Here is a 12,954-nt window from a genome sequence, read left to right on the forward strand (position 1 = left end):
TGCGTATTCTGGATACTAATCTTCTGTCAGATGTGTAGCTGGGGAAGATTTTCTCCCACTTTATGGGTTTTCTCTTCACTTCCAGTTAGTGCTGCCCATGTGCACATGTGTATAGAGCCATTCACTGGTGCATGGGCAACTTATGAGGGGCCACGCCCCACCAGCTCTTTTTAAATACGTTCTGTTACAGACCACCAGAGAAGCACTTAGAAATCTCCAGTCATTGCTCGAAAGAAAGTCCAGTCATTGACCTGATTAGCTCTATCTTGCCTTCCTCTGAAACATTTTCTCTTGTAGTTTCCCTGGATTCTAGGAACAACAGGTTTGATCTGTAAGTAACTAGTGATGAGAGTTTAAACCATACCCTGAATTACAGCAACTTTTTTAGGACTAGCAAGATTTCAGACGCTCAAACTTGAGATAATAATTAACCCAATCACAGTAAGTCAAAGATCACCATTTATGCCGGCCTCCAACCCCTGCCTTTGTTCCTTCCCTATATAACCCCAAAACTGTTGTCAGTACTCTAAAGACAAGGTTTAGACACTAATCCCAATGTTCTAGTACAGCCACACTGAATAAATTCCTTTCCTGTGTGCACCATTTTTCTCCTATTTGTTCAACTGGGAAGAGTGGCCAGATCTATTCCATGGAGACACCAGATTCAGGCCTCTAGGACTCTGGTAATGTAGTAGTTTCTATTTTATTCTCTTCTGAATGAATAACAACCATTTATTGCTGGACTTTCCTTTACACATGGAACACCACCTTTGTGTACATCATGTTCGTGTTTAGCATTGGATTTCCCTGAGCTGTTTGTTCTGTGTTATTGCCCCACTTCTCTGTCCAATTGTTTCTATCATATTATTCATCACAGCTCTTGGACATGTCTTGATATATAGGAGATTAAGCTTCACAACTTATTCTTATGCATCTGTGTTTTACAATACTTGGCCACTTGCTCTGTCACATAAATTTTGAATGGATTTGTTCAGTTCTAAAGAAGTGCTGAGATTTCGAATGGAGCTTTAATCTATAAATCAATCATAGGAGATTAAACATTTTAAAGATAACTTTAAAATATGCATCTTCTTATTGGGTATGTTGTATCTCTCTTCCTGCACCAGTTGTCTTTAGTGTGTCTAATGAAGTGTTTGTTGTTGTTTTGTGGTGTTAAGGACTGAACCCAGGGCCTTGCATATGCTAGATAAATGATCTACCACTGAGCTACATTCCCACCCATTTTTATTTTGAAACAAAGTCTTCTTTAAATTTTATTTATTTATTTAATGTGTGTGAGTGCTTTGCCTCTGTGTATCTAAGTGTACCCATGTAGTGCAATACCCATGGAAGCCAGAGAGGGTGGAAGATCCCTTGGAACTGGAGTTATGGGTGGTTGTTAGCTGCCCCGTATGGGTGCTGGGAACAGAGCCCAGGTCCTTTGAAGGAGAAGTCAGTGCTCTTAACCATTGAATCATCACTCCAGCCCCCTTGAGACAAAGTCTTGTTAAAATCACCCAGGCTGGCTTGCACTCAAGAATGTAGCCCAAGAAGGTTTCAAATTAGTGATCAGCCTCAAAAGTAGCACAGACACGCACCATTATCCAATAAGGTATTACTGTGTTTCTTGTGAAAGAGTTGCAAATTATAGCCAGACATGGTAAAATAAACATATTTGTAATCTGAGCATGCAGGAGGCTGAAACAGTAGGATTGTCATGAGCTTAAGACCAGACTCTGTCTCAAAAAAGAGCTTTTGTAAGTTGCTAACTTTTACTATAATTATTTCTCATTAACATATTTATATTGCTATTATACATGGTATATTTGTTTTCCTGTCTTTACTGATATTTACAAATACAATTTATTTCATGTATTAACCTCATGTATCATGATAAGCTGTTATGACTGACAAATTTACCCATGTTCTTTTAAATTTTCTGTACCTGTCATCATATAACAATGAACAATATCCATCCTATTTCTCATTTTTTAAATTATTTCCTTCTCTTATTGCAACAGCTAATATATTGAACAGAAATGTTTAATAGAGTCAACTTATGATGCTCCTTTCTCAACAGCATGTCATTCTTTGTAGTACCTACTATAGGCACTTTTAGGTATCTTCTTATTAGACTGAAGTCACTTCTCTTCCTAAATACTTTGAACGTTTTTACAATTAATTTTTAATTGATGTTCAAATCAGTGGATCCCATCATGACCTTTCACACACATTTTATACCCATGTATCATTGTACTTCACTCACTGCCCACCGCCCTCCCCCGTCTGCCACCCTCCTGTTGACCCCCTTCTTCTCCCTGCGAATAGCCCTCTTTCTTCTTTCGTTCATGTATACATATGTTTTTCTAGATTTGCTTCTGCACAGGAAATTGTGATAGTTTATCTTTTTTCTTCTGTTTCTAAATAATTTTTAAAGATTTCCTTTTTAAATTCAGTGCTGCAGGTTAGCTCAGGGCCTTGTGTATTCTAGACAAGCCCTCTACCAATAAACAATGCCCCCTAACGCCCACACCCCTATTTCTTCGATTTTTGGGTTCATAGATTTTCAATTATAAATGAGTGCTAAATTTTCTCCATGATTATTGACATGTGGTTACAAATTACAGTTTCTCTTCTTAAAATCATTAAGATAATAATTACATTAATAATAATTAATTAATTAGGTAGGTGTCGACCTACCTAACTTTTCATTCCACAGTAAACTCAATTCAGTTATGTGTGTTATGAGTTTGTGTTTTTATTTGGATTTACAAACTTTTGACATACTTTCACATTTTTGTTTTTCAGTAAGTTTTGTTGATGCATTTCCTTTTTCAAATTGTTCTTGATATTTTGGTGTTAATATTATATCAATCTAACAATGCATTTAACATTTTTATTCTGTTTTCTAGAAGATTTGATGTAAGAATGGATTTATTTTGTCTTAAATATTTGGCTTATTTTGTTGTTAAAACATTATAACCTTGATGTCTTATTTGTTGGGAGACATTTAAATACTGATTATATGTCTATTGTGGTGGGAGATTTTCCCTTGACTTAAATTTGTATTTGATATTTTAATGAAATTTTTGGCCACATTTAAACATGCAGGGGGCTGGAGAGATGGTTCAGCAGTTAAGAGCACTGGTTGCTCTTGCAGAGGACCCAGGTCTATCAGAGAAGGAGTCATCTGGGTGCTGAGGCAAAGAAGGGCTGGAAACTCTGGCTGTAGGGCTATAAAGAGGGGATGGGGCATTTGAAGAAGGCAGGGAGTCCAGTGAGGGCAAAGAGATACCAAGAGGCAAAACCTTCGTAGTTGGAATCGTGTCATTAGAGACATTCTGCGTGATGCCAAAGAAGTGAGATTTTTCTCCATCTGTAAGTAAAGGAGCTATTGAAAATTAGGAATAAACTATACCCTGGTGGCAAAAGGTTCACAGACTGCCACTGTAATCTAAGAAAAGAAATAAGGAGTTGGCAGTGAAGACCAACCACTTTGGTGGTTGGTTTTGAGATAGACTCTTGTTACATAGCTCAAGTTGACCTGAATGATTTTAGAACTATAGCTGTGTATCATCATGCCAAGCTTTGAAGACACAAGAAAGAATGTGGTCAGCTAAGAAATGTGGGCAGCATAAGGAATTGGGAATTTCTGGGAGTGGTGGCACATGACTTTAGTCCCAGCACTCAGGAGGCAGAGGCAGGCAGCTCTCTGTGAGATTGAGATCAGCCTAGTCTAAATAGTGAGTTACAGGCCAGTTGGGGCTACAGGGAGACCCTGTATCAAAAAAAATTATGAATAGCCCTCACTGACCATCAATCCAGAAATAGGGATCTTGGCCCTAAATCAACGTGAGTGAGCAGAAAAACATGTCCATTAAACTGAAGCCTTCACTGAATAAAGGGATCAACCATTGCTGATTCTTTGAATTTTGGAGATTTTCTTGCAATATAATTTGATGATATTTAGGTCCTCTCTCCCATCCCTACTTCCCCTCACTATTCCCCACCCAATTTAATGTTCTCTCTCTCTCTCTCTCTCTCTCTCTCTCTCTCTCTCTCAAATAATTATATCTCCAAATGTCATTCACTTTGGATCCATCCACTAGAGCCTGGTTAACCTACCAAGAGTCCCATCCTTGAAAGGGACTGTCTCAGGAGCCATCGATTGCCACAATTTCCTTAGGTTGGGTTGGGGTTTCTTACCTACGTCTTCATGTCTATGCTGGAATTTTGTCTGGTTTGTGCATGCTGTCACCATTGCTGTGAGGTCATATGAGTAAATGACCAGGTGTCTGGAAAACTCTATTTCCTTGTGATCATCCACCACCTCTGGCTCTTACAGTCTTTCTGCCCCCTCTTCCAAAATGATCCTTGAGCCTTGGGGGCAGAAGTTTGTTATCGAGTCCTTTCAGGGATAAGCACTCTGCAGTCTCTTGTTCTCTATATGTTGCTCAGTTGTGGGTTTCTGTGTTAATCACCATCTGCTGCACAAGGAAACTTCTCTGGTGAGAGATGAGAGATGTATTAATCTATGGGTATAACAATAAGTCATTAGGAGTCTGTTTAATATGATAACTATTTAGTAGAAAACTAGTATTAGGTTCTTCCCTATGTCCTATGACATGACCTATCTAGCTTCAGGTTCCTAAGCCTGATATCAGTGTCAGGTATGGGCTCCATCCAATGAAGCAGACCTTAAATACAACTAATGAGTGTATGGTTACTCCCATATTTGTGCCACTATTGCACAGGTGGGCATATCTTATCAGGACAGTTGTTAAGCACAAGCTTAATTTTCCCTTGCATGTTCTACAGCTCACATATGTAGTGTCTTCAGCAATAAGGTCTTACCATCCAGTTCTGGTGAGTAGCCAAGAGCAGGGGCAATGGCCAGTATTGTTTGAAGGTCTACAGGACCCCTGCTCAACAGCTTCTAGAGAGGGAGTCCACTCCTGGTGTTGTAGAGTTTTTTGTTGCTGTTAGTCTATGATGTATAGAAGGGGTAATATCCCCCGGTTATAGAGTAACTCCTTTGAATCTCTTTTTATAATGTATATGTATGTACTTTAAGAAGCTTTGACAGTGGTAGGTTTCCACATGGCTTTTTCTCAAGGCCTTTTGTGTCACTTATCCTTTCTCATACTCCTTCCTCTGGTGTGCATTCCTACCCCCTAACCCTTCCTAATGTTCCCCCTTCCCCTGTCATATCACTGCATCACCCTTGCTGATTTTAAGCCAATGAGATGTGTGATCAAATGTCTGACCTACAGGACTGCAAGACAGTTTGTGTTTTTTAAGCTGCTGCGTTTGTGGTGAATGAATATGGAAAACAAATGCACCATTTCAGGCACGTGTTCTACACATTGTTATTAAATGTTCGTGAATAAGTTTTCAGGAAGCAGCTTGAAATATCAATTTAGAGCTGTGGTGATTAAAACCACAAAATGAATGAATTTACCTGAAAAAACTATTTGGAGTAGAATTGTTGAGAACAAATAAGTGAACCCCAGAGAACAACAGCCTTCAGGGATATAGGCAGGATGACCGAAGCAAGACACAGTATCTGCAATGAGATCCCATCGGTGGGCCAGCAGTGCTCGTGATTGGAGAACTAAAAGCAAGTGAGGGCTTCAATGCTATCACCTTGCTGACAAGGGACAGAAACAGAGTCTTGGTATTATTTTCTTTTCTCAGTTCTGTTGTCCTCAGTGCTACCATGTCTTCCATCATCAGAAGGCTTCAGGCACAGGAGTCAGGTTCCAGGAGAAGAAGCTCAAGTGAACCAGTATCCATGTCTCTGACTTGAGATATGATTGTGGCTCCCTGTGTCCCAGGAAACTTGTCAGGGAGCTATCTCATAGTGTCTTTCCACTGTTGAATTCCAGCAAAAACCAGGAAGCATCATACTAAAATGACAAACCTTCTTCCCTCAAAATATACTGTTCAGTTTCACTTTCAGGATGGTGGAAGAGACATATTTTCCCTACCCCTCCCACAAAACAAAACTAAGAGCCCTGTAAATTATGTATAAAACAAACAAACAAAAATCTTAAGACGCACACGGTCTAGGATTCAGAGGAAACAATGTGGCAAACTTCTTGGGATTTGTTCTTGTTTCATTTTTCCTTCTATGTTTCAGCTGTAAGAGTCAAAGAATTCAGCAACTCAAGGGAGGAAAATGAGAGAGAGAGAGAGAGAGAGAGAGAGAGAGAGAGAGAGAGAACAAAAGTCTTGTCTCCCATGTCAAGGACCGAGAAAGGGGCAGTCTATCAAGAAGGAAGATGCTCAGGAACTGCTCTTCCAGGGGATCTGCATTCGATTCCCAGCACCCACATCAGGCAGCTCGCAACTGCCTGCAACTCCAGCTCCAGGGGCATCCATCATCTTCACATGCCTACATATAGACACCCACATACACATAATAGAAAATAAGGGGAAAGATCTAAATATGATTAAGATGTATGAAATGCACAAAAATTCAATAAAATATATTTTAAAATAATAAAAACAGTATCTTTTAAAGAAAAGAAGTTCAGGAAATAACCATTCCATTCCAGGCAAATTCCACAGAAAATTCTGTGGCCCCATTGACATCCACAGCAGCAAAAGCTGAGTAAGGACTTCCCTAAATTTGAATTCTCAAGGACTGTCATGAGCCCCCCCCCCCACCGCTGCCCAAGGAAAGGGGTATTCCAGAAAGCCAGTAGTGGGTTCTTCCCTTTAATATCTCCAACAGAGGATCCAGGACTTTCGCCTAGTTCCAGTAGAAATTGGGCCCCCCTCTTCAATTAAAGAGTCAACACTTTCCACCTCCCAGAAGTAATGAGGCCACTCTGTGTGGTTTCAGTGAAGACCACATGGGAGGAGTAAGGAAGCCAGATGGCTTAGGTGGGAAGCTAGAATTCGACACCATTGAGTAGTGGAAAGTCCATCCCTTCCTTGGGTAGCAAGGGACATAGAATGAGAAACCTGGTGTTCTATCTGTATCCAGAAGTAAACTCCACAGCCCCCCGCCCCAAATATAGGAAAAGTTTGTCTTGTATGCCCTTGTCAGTATTACACTTGGACTGATATGACCTATGCACCTTCTATTAGCTGATGGAGAAGTGATTGCTGTGACAAGGCCAGGGATATGCTCCTCCCCCACACCTCACCTTTGTTCAGCTCCTTACGTTTCAATTTGGACATGTTCAAATATATGCAGAACAAAATATAATAAACCCAGGTGCATCCATCACTATCTTCAAAATTTTGCCAACTCCTGGTCATCTCATGCCATCTAAATTCCCACTTATTTTCTCCTCTGCCTTCCACATAATTCTGAAGGAAATCTCAGACATTACTCGTTTTTCACTTATGAATATTTCACAAACATCCCTGAAAGAGAATACTTCCAAAATTAACCATCGGGCTGGGCATGGTGATATATACCTTTAATCCCAACACTTGGGAGACAGTGGCAAGTGGATCTCTGTGCAATCCGAGGCTGGCCTGGTTTACATAGTGAGTTCCAGGCCAGTTCCAGCTGGGGCTACAGGAAGACTCTGTATCAAACAAACAGACAAACAAACAAATACCACAATATTATCCTTTCTTTAAAATAGTCATACTACTGGGTCTGGAGAGATGGTTCAGTGATTAAGAGCACTGACTGTTCTTGCAGAAGACCTGGGTTTGAATCCCAGCATCTACATGGCAGTTAGCAACTATCCACTCCAGTTCCAGGGGATCTGACACCCTCTTCTGTCCTCTGAGGACTCTGTGTGCCGTGGGTGCACCTACACACATGCAGAGGCATAACGCTCATACACATAAAATAAAAAAATTAAAAAATATATTCATACTACAGAGTTCAAATCATTAGAATCCATCTTTGCTCTTATTTCCCCAATTTCCTTAACACCAATATATTTTAGCATGTCTAATAAACGAGATCTTTAAATGCTTTGCAATTAGTTATGTATTGTGTCTTTTAACCTATTAACCACCCCTTTTTGGAATTTTTCTTGAAAAAAATGGTCAATTTCCTAGTAGTTTCCCACATTTTATGTTGCAGGCTAAATATCCTTAATCTATTTCTCTGTGTTTCCTTAGATCTAAGGGCTTTATCAGTCAAGGGGTTTTGCTGCTGTCGTTGATAGGCTGGTTGCCTTGTTTGTTTGCTTCTGTTATGCTTAAAGACATCCACTCACTGGGCATGATAATGAAATCCCATTTCTTACTGCACTGATTAACAGGAAAGCTTTTATAAAGGAATTTTCTCATCAAGTATTTGACTATACTTAGAAACAGACCAAATACTTGGTACCCCATCCCCCTTTTATTTACCACTTTTCCAAAATAATGAGGTGGTTCCCTAATATCCAACAATTGAGGGGTTTTGTTTTGTTTTTTAAGCAACATTATGATTTCATGGACTTAAACATTTAGACGTGTTTTGATCTATTACAACTCTCTAACTGAGGCTTACTTAAATCACTTTGCCCAAGAAGAGCCTCTCAATGCCAGCCCCAGCCCAGACTCAGTTGACGCATCCTTGCTACCAGGCAGAGAATGCTTTCGAGACTCGCTCCCACCCTATCTCCCAAATGAGCCATTTCTCCAGGCTCCCTAGGTTCATCTGTTATGACCAAGTGATTTTCGGTCATTCACGAATGTCTTTTACATCTCTGTGCCAGGATTTCAAGGGTCGGGAAAATGCTAATCCTCGTTCTTCAGGAATTTGTTTCTAATAGATCACAGTTGCTACCTGCACTCAGGCAAAAACACTAGGGCCAGGTACGCTCTAGGTGCAGCGACAGAGGAACCGCAAGTACCGCAACTCGGCTGCTCATGCACATTAGTTCCACTTTCGCGGAGCCCCGGGCACAGCACTGGGGCTCTGGGGCGGAGCACTGCGGGATCAGCCGGCAGGTGCTACGTCATTGTTGCACTTTGTGTGTTGCATTATGGTGATGTGCATCTAAGGACTATAGTACTAGAGAATCTGTGGTCTGGCTTAAAGCTCTTTGACCACTGCAATAGTTAGAGCTACTTGGACATAACAGTGGTAAGCAGGTCAACGATAACTAAGTAGGGGGCCCATTACCAGGTCATTGTCTATAAAATGATTTAATGTAATCAAGTATTTCAAATCAATGAGGAAGCCGAATAATGCGCAAGAGGTAATGGAATAATCAGATCTTTGGAGAGGAAGCAAATGCATATTCTAAGGTAAGTTCTAGAAAGATTCTTATAGTCATAAATTATGTCCACAAATCATTTTATATTCTTTGTTGAAATGTGGAGTTTAATTACGCTCCCCTTGTGTGCAAGTTTAACTTGGTGACTCATTTCTAAAAGTTACCAAAAGGCAAAAATTATGTGCACAACTTCAGAGACTGGGGCATCAAAGCACTGTGGATTTTGCCTTTCCTTTGTTTCTTGCATCACTTGTTACCATGTGGACACTCAACTAGGCCTGAGGGGAGGCCCACACTGCAAGGATCTGAGACCTGTTAGCCTGTTTCAAAGGAAATCCAACTTCAACTGGGACATTTCTTCAAATGAATTTCTCAAGAGACCATGAGTCAGAACCACTCAGCGAAGGGGAGAAGGAGGAAAATGATCAAAGAACATTGTAAACATGTGTGAAAATGTCATAAAAATGACTATAAAAATGACTGTAAAACATAAAATGCTTTCAAGGTCTGGACCCAAAGAACCATCATAAAATAAGTGTTTTATGTCAATAGGTTTTATGGATAACTTGCTATATATATAGAAAGCTATAACTAATCCAAAGATCAAAGAGCAAGGTTTTTAAAAGATGAAAAGAAACAGAAATGGAGTTTGGAAAGAAAGGGAAATTTTTATTTTATACAAAGAATCCCGTGTTGCTTGAATTTGGGTTTCACCAGCTCATGCATCTAATGAAACCACAATTGACCGCAGTGTTGGATGATGCCAGCTAATGGCTTCAGGGTTAAGACCTCTTTTTCCATTTTTGAAGCCCCATGGCTATGGAAAGACTGTCGGTGTCCACCAAATGAATAGCCACAGCTCCTCTTGTTGGCAGCCTCCTTGGCAGTCAGAGCAGATCTATATGACTTATTCTAGTCAAAGACATATGGGTATGGAAGGCACCTGTGGACCTGACCCTTAAAATATATACCATAGGGCAAAGGAGGGCTAGAGAAATGGCTCAGCAGTTAAGAGTACTTATGGCTCTAAGTAAGTAAGGACCTGGGTTCAGTTCCCAGAACCCTCACTGAGTGGTTTCCAAACTCCTGTAACTCCAGTTCCAGGGGTTCTAACACCCTCTTCTAGCCTCTGTGGACATCTGTACACACCTGTGTGCATACAGACAAGCAGGCACACCTACATACACACAAAATTTTTAAATTTTAATTGAAAAAATTTACTGTGGAACTTTCCAACTTTCTCTTCCTCTGCAATGATAACTCCAGATAATTTGGGCTGCAAGGTAAAGGAGGGAATCATATGAGAAGCCAATAAATCTTGAGTTAGGCCACTGGAATGGAAGGTTTAGTTGTTACTTCAGTTTAGTCTGACCCATGCTGACTAAACCACTACTGGGTTTCTGGATCTTCAGAGGGTGTTCTACAGGGCCAATCCAAGAGGTGTGTCTGTCTGTCTACATGGTTTCCATTCAGCTTAATCTCTCTCTCTCTCTCTCTCTCTCTCTCTCTCTCTCTCTCTCTCTCTCTGTGTGTGTGTGTGTGTATGTGTTAGAGCCAACTCAGAGTCTTGTCCATGCAAGGCAATCTCTATAAGCTTTGCCTCTAATGTTCCCTAGTCCAACCAAGAGCAGGCCATTGATTTTACAAGACTTGGTTCACTGTTAGGAAAATTGTCTACCACTGGCTACTCTGAATGTCTATAAACTCTGGGTAATTTCCTAAGGCCTAAGGCCCCTGCAGAGGACACCACACACACACACACACACACACACACACAAAACCTCCTGACCCGTTCTCCTGAGTTCTCTGGACTTCAAGAGAACAATTATGTCAGTCTAAAGCTGCACTTTTAAGACTTCAGGCATTGTCCTTTCTCTTCTCAAGGAGATAGAAAGAGGTGATGTGTTCCCCTCAGGAAAACCCAGTATCTATAGAAGTGACCACAGAAGCAATAGTTAGTATTTATATAATATTTATTATATGACAGTCCCTGTTTTAAGGGCCATACATATGCTCATTTAATTTTCACAACAATCATTTAAAGCAGTTATTATTATCTATTTTAATATCTTATTTATTATTTTTATTTTATGTGTATGAGTGTTATGCCTGCATGTAGGTAACTGCACCCATGTCATGCAATGCCTGCAGAGGACAGAAGAGCCTATCGGATCCCCTAGAGCCAGAGTTATGGACAGTTGTTAGCTGCCATGTGGGTGCTGGGATTCGAACCTGGGTCTTCTGCAAGAACAGTCAGTGTTCTTAACCACTAAGCCATCTTGCCAGCCCCTATTATCTCTTTTTGAGATGAGAAAACTGAGACTCAGGGAATTTAAGTATCAGCCCAAGCCTTTATAGCTATGTAGTCCTAAAAGAAACCCAGAGCCTAGCACAGATTAAAGAGAAATACTTTGGACCAAGATGCCATTTTCCAAGAGTCCTCCTTCCAAATTAGGGAAACGAAGGACAACTACTTTAAAAAATTTTTAATATTTATCTATTCGTTTATGTGCATATGGGTTGGGGGGCATGCATGCCATAGCACACATGGAGGTTAGAGGGTAATTTGCAGGAGTCAGTTCTCATCTTTCACCCCAGAGACCCACATGGTTGAAGCAGGTGCCTTTACCCACTGAGCCATCTCACTAACCCTGGACAACTTTGATTGTCAGTGTCCCCAAACTGAGTTTATTCTATGTGTACAAGTTCAGTTATCTCTCTTTTTTAAGTCTCTCCCTGCTTCACCAAGACAAAAGATTATTATGGCAAGGATGTGGAGAAAAATTAATGGGCATGGTCACTGTGGAAGACAGTTTGGAAGTTCCTAAAAAAAATACAATAAAAAATAGAAATACAGTAGGATCCAGGATTCCCTCTACTGGGTATCCTCCAAATAAATGGGTGTGTTGAAGAGATACTGTGCTCAGTGCACATCAACTGATAAACAGATATAGAAAATACGGTACATATATACAATGGTATAGTATACTATTAAAAGGATGAAATCCTGTCATTTATGGAAAAAATGGTTGGAAATTGAGAACATGTCAAGCGAAGTCAGTCAGGCACAGACTAGTACTGCTTGATCTCACTCACTGAGAACCAGAAAAGCTGACCTCCTGGAAGGTGAGGGTGGAGTGGTAACTATTGGAGATGGGGAAGTGGCAGAGAGAGGGGCTCCTGGGAGAGCTGATCACTAGCTGCTGTTATATTTAGGTAGGAGCAGAAATCATTAGTATGCTCTCACACTATGAGGTAACTGAATATTAATGTATTTCAAAAAGATAGAAGAATTTCAAATGCTTCCACTATAAATAATAAATGTTTAAGGCAATACTTATCATTTTGAATATTACACAATGAGTACATGTATCAATCATCACACTGTGCTCCATAATATGTGCAACTTTTTATTTTCCTTTTTTTTCAGCCCTGGGAGTGGAAACCAGGGCCCTATGAATGTTAGGTAAGTTCTCTACCACAGAGCTACATCCCCAGCCTGAATTTTCATGTTTTTATGTACTAGCTAAAAATTAAGCTTAAATAAAAAACTTCCCTCCTGCTTCTGTAGCAACCCAGCAGGCACCTGCCCAGTGTCCTCTGTGTGACAACTTCAGGCCAGTTTCTCCAGGAAGAGAATAATGGCTGCGCTTGGATAAGTATGTGCCCCAAACACAGCACTACAAAGATGCAGATGATCTTAGCTTCAAAATTCCCTGGCTATGTGTTCTTGGATAACTAACTTACCCTTTCTAATTACTCATCTGTA

This window comes from Nannospalax galili, unplaced genomic scaffold (genome assembly GCF_000622305.1).
Source record: "Nannospalax galili isolate Female #2095 unplaced genomic scaffold, S.galili_v1.0 scaffold382, whole genome shotgun sequence".
NCBI lineage: Eukaryota > Metazoa > Chordata > Mammalia > Rodentia > Spalacidae > Nannospalax > Nannospalax galili.